Raw genomic sequence first — 5192 nt, 5'->3', positions numbered from 1 at the left:
ACACACACACACACACAAATCTGATAAAAAAAAAATGCAGTGAACATTGTGCTGAGTGCTATCCAACCAAGAAGTAGACTCATAAAACATGGTGGTGCGTCCTCATCCACCTTATATATGATATTTGGCACTGTGAAAGTTCTGGCTTTTCCCCAGAGTCAAAATGAACATGAAAGGGTGACATTTTGAGCCAGTTCATGGAGGCCACCATGACAGCTCAACTAAAGATACTCAGGAAAGAGGACTTCTGGGACTGCTTCAGAAAGTGACAGGAAAATAGGCTAATCATGTGTGAAGCCAGGGGGAGGATCCTGAGGGGGATTCATGGTAGAATGTCCTTTACTGTAATAAAGATTTTAAATCTAAATCTCTGTAATCTATCACACCGTGGTCCCTGTGCTTTGCTAAGCTTGTTCTAAGTAGGTGCTTCAGACCACTGAGCCATCTCACCAACCACCCCCCTCCGCATGGTTTTACACTATAAAAGTCCCTGGAAGAGACAGCTTCCCAGGGGAACAACCCACTGGGGGGTGGTGGACCTCCTGTCCCTCTCTCAAACAGGAGCTTTCTTTCCTCTTTCCCTCAATAAATATATTTTGGGGCCGGGGAGATGGCGCAGTGGAATAAGCACTTCCCTGGCAAGTGCAAGGGCCTGAGTTCAATCCCCAGTTCCACCAAAAAAAAAAAAAAAATATATATATATATATATATATATATATATTCTGCTCATAACCTCCATTTGTTCCTAAAATTTGTTCTTCGACACAAACTTGTGCAGGTCAGGTTGGGAGATCATTTTTCCTTATGTCATTTGGAGGCTCCCTGTATCTTTTGAAGGTCACCCACCCGAGATCAGTTTTTCTCCCTGTATCAATGGGATTACAGGAATGCACCACCATGCCTGGTTTGGGTGACCCGCACAGCACTCCTGGGGTTCTAGGGCCAGCACAGCATGCAGTACCAGGGACTGAACCCAGATTCATGCACTTGCCAGGGGTCACTTAGACCACTGAGCTATATCCCCATCCCTGAGTGTTGACTTTGTGTCCAGCTGCACTACTGATTTTGGTTATTAAATGTAGAAGTCTTTGGGTAGAGTTTTTGGGGTCTTCCTTATAGAGTATTATGTCATCTGAAAATAAGAGTTATTTGACTTCTTCCTTTCCTATCCTTATTCCTTTCATTTATGTCATTTGTCTAATTGCTCTGGCTAATACTTGCAGAACTATGTTGAATAAGAGTGGTGACAGTGGACATCCTTGTCCTTTTTTTTTTTTTTTTTTTTTTTCAGGACCAGGGATTGAACTATCCTTGTCCTTAATCTCCATTGTCCTTTATTTTTAGAGTGAAAGCCTTCAATTTGTGTCCACTTAGTATGATGTTGGCTGTTGGTTTGTCATAGATGACTTTTATCAGATTGGGATAAAGACCATCTGTTCTAATTTTGTGCAGCATTTTTATCATGAATGCATGTTGGACTTTGTCAAATGCTTTTTTTGTGTCTATTGAAATAATCATATGGTTTTTTCCTTGGTTCTGTTAGTATGGTGTGTTATATTTATTGATTTGCATATGTTGAGTCAATCTGGCATCCCTTGGATGACTCCTGCTTGGTCATGTTGTATGATCAATGATTTGCTGCATTTTGTTTGCCAGCGTCTTATTGAGAATTTTTGTATCTATGTTCATTAGGAAGATTGAACTGTAGCTGTCTTTTTGGGTTAGATTCTTCTCTGGTTTTGGTACCAGGCAATGATTGCTTCCAGTAAAGAATTTGGGAGCATTGCTTCCCTTTCGGTTTTATTAGAGTCTGAAAAGTAGTGGCATTAGGTCTTTGCTAACTTTCTTGTAGAATTTGTCAAGGCCTGGGCTTTTCTTTGTAGCTTAATTATAGCTTCAATTTTGTTGATCTTGATTCAACTTTGGCAACTCATGTGTGTCTAACATCTATTTCTCCTGTTTCCCATCTTATTAAAATATAGCTTCTTAAAATAGTTATTTGATCTTCTGGATTTCTGCATGATCTATTGTGATTTTACCCTTTTCATTCCTAATTGCATGGATTTGAGTCTTTTCCTTTTTTAGGTTAGCTGAGGGTTTGTCTATTTATTTAATCTTTCAAAGAACCAACTCTGTGATTCATTGATTCTTTGTATTATTTTCTTAGTCTCCATTGCATTAATTTTTGTTGTGATCTTTATAATTTCCTCCTTCATATGACATTTGGGCTTGACTTGTTATTTTTCTGAAAGTTTGAGGTTCAACATTAAATTGTTTTGTTGAGCTCATTCTGTTTTCCTAAAATATTCACCACTACAAATTTCTCTTGCAGAACTACTTTCATTATGTCCCATAAGTTATGATATGTTGTTTTGGCATTATCATTTAATTGTAGAAACTATCTAATTTCTTCTTTAATTTCATCTGTAACCCATTGTTTGTTCAGGAAGGTGTTAATTAATTTCCATGTGTTCAAGAAGTTTTTGTGATTTCTTTTGCCATTGATTTCCAATTTTATTGCACTATGGTCTGATAATATACAGGGATGATTTCAATTCCTTTGCATTTACTTAAGCATGTTCTAAGTTAGTATGTAGTTTATTTTGGAAAATGTCCTATGTGCAGTTGAGAAGAATATGTATTCTAATGCTATAGGGTAGAACACCAAATAGACATCTACTAAGTCCATTCATTCAGAAGTTCACTTCTAGGCTGTGAAGATAGCTCAGCAGAATAAGCACTTGCCTAGCAAGTGCAAGATCCTGAGTTCAGTCCCTGGCATTACAAACAAACAAACAAACAAACAAAAAAATCCACTTCAGTTCTAATATTTCATTGAGATTCCCAATACAGTTATATTAGTGCTTATTTGATTTTTCATGTCTGTTAATATTTGTTTTATATATCTGAGTGCACTGGTATTTGGTTCCACTTCACCCAGACACCAGAAGCCACTAGATGGAAGCAGCAGTAGCTTTGAGTTCTGAGCTCAGTTTGCACACCTTTCTTTATGTATTTATTTTCATGCTTACTTAAAAAAAAACCTTATTGCAAGAGATATTGGTTTTCTAGTCATACTAAAAAACATAGTTTTTGTTTTGTTTAGATTTTATTTTCTTTTATTTGTGGCTGGCTCAGCCCACCCCAGGTGCAGGGCTGGTGCGGCATGTGGTGCCATGGATCGAGCCGTGGTCCCTGTACGCTTTGCCTAAGTTTGCCTAAGCAGGCGCTTTAGCTGAGCTAGCTTGCTGGCCCCTCATTCAGATTTTAAAAGAGAGAAATGGTAAGCATATGATAACATTGGTGATACAAGAGTAAACATGGTGAGAGTTGAATGCCTCAAATTTGAGAAATGTATTGATTCAAAAAGCCATGCCTTTAATTGAAATAGTAAACATCTCCATTTTTCCCAAGTGTCCTCAGGAAGGTGGGGCTTTATTTTGTTTAGTTTTGTGCCACTGGGGATTGAATTCAGCATCTTCATGCTGAGCGACATCCAAGCCCTTTTATTTTATTTATTTTCTTTAAATTTTTTTGTTTTGTTTTGTTTTGTTTTGTTTAAGTCACTCAGTTGCCCAAGTTGGTCTCAAACTCAAGATCCTTCTGTTTCACCCTCCCAGTTTATTGGGATTTATAGGCATCTGCCACTGTGCCTGGCTAAGAACATGCTTTTTTGTTTTTCTTTGTGGAACCGGGGATTGAACTCAGGCCCAAGCGTTATTCTACTGAGCCATCTCCCAGGCCCTGGAACATGCATTTTGAAGATAGCCTGCCAGACTTGTGCTAATGCACAGCTGGGCTGGGGACATGTAGTTCTGCCTTCTAGTTTGTCTTTTAGAAAAATCCACCAGTGCCTTGGGTGTGCGATTGACTCTTCCCCTTCCTATCTATATCACCTTGAGCAACTTATCTTCTCTGCCTTGGCTTCTTATCTGTGAAAGAGTACTTGCCCCATGGTACTGTGAATAATACCAGATAATGCAACAAAAGCACCTAGAGCATTCTTGGCACAGTCTTCCATAAACACTGGCTGTCGTTATTTAGCTCACAGACCTCTGTCCACACATCTGCCTGGAGGCATCATATTTGGAGATACGCAAAGCTCAGCAGGATAGAAGGTGGAGGCATCTCTCCCTTCTCCAGGAGCTTGCAATAATGAAGCACATCTTCTAGAATGGAGAGAGAAAAAGAGACAGACAGACAGATGGATGGGCAGATAGGGAAATCAAGATATCCCCAAAGATAGAGAGGGACTAAAAGTCCCAATCCTTTAATCCCACAGTGTGTTCCCCTGGCAACAAGTCCCTTCCCTGAGGCTGCCCGGCTGCCCAGGACATATTACCTTGGTCACCCAAGAACTGGGGTCAGAGACCAAATATAAAAATAAAAGATTCTCCTAGCACCTCCGCTGCTCAGGCAAAGGAATTGGGACCACAGTCCAGTGTGTGCATTTCAAATCACTTAGTTGCTAAGAAGGTTTCAGACGTGAAAGAGTCACTGCGTAACCCCAGCAGAGCTGCATGGAAGATTCCCTGAAGTTTTTTTTTTTTTTTTTTTTTTTTTTTTTTTTTTTCAGAACCAGTGATTGAACTCAGGCCCCTGCACTTGCCAGGGAAGTGTTTATTCCACTGAGCCATCTCCCCGGCTTTTTTAATGAGCTGTGGGTTGTTTTGGTGATAGGGAGGATTGGCAAGCTAAGCTGTCCTTGTGTATTGGGGGCATTGCCACAGAAACCTTGGTCACACTTTGCTTCTTGGGGCGTCTTGGATTTCTCAGGTTCTGCTCCATGAGGCTTCTGGGAAACTCCCTTTAGCAAATACTTTGATTTTCTTCATTGTGGCACAAACTCTAGGTTGGTCATGGCCGCTCACTGCTGGGGAGAAGGTGGTAGAAGGAGGGGTAAACTTGGCAGTGAGGGGAGGCAGCTTAGTCATTTTTCTCATTGCTGGAATAAAATACCCAACACTCACAATGTAAGGGAGAAGTGGTTTACTTTGGCTCATGTTTCAGTCCACAGTGGGCTGGTTCCAAGGCAGGACGGCGTAGAAGAGGGCCTGGGGGAGGAGTGCTGCCCACAGCACGGCGGCAGAGAAAAGACCCACTGACAAGGAGACAGGGAACCTGCCATTTCTAACAATATGTTGGCCTCTCTCCTCTCCCCTCTCCCCTCTCCCCTCTCCCCTCTCCCCTCT

This window comes from Octodon degus, unplaced genomic scaffold (genome assembly GCF_000260255.1).
Source record: "Octodon degus isolate 3935 unplaced genomic scaffold, OctDeg1.0 scaffold00026, whole genome shotgun sequence".
Classification (NCBI taxonomy): domain Eukaryota; kingdom Metazoa; phylum Chordata; class Mammalia; order Rodentia; family Octodontidae; genus Octodon; species Octodon degus.
This window is presented reverse-complemented; position numbering follows the sequence as displayed.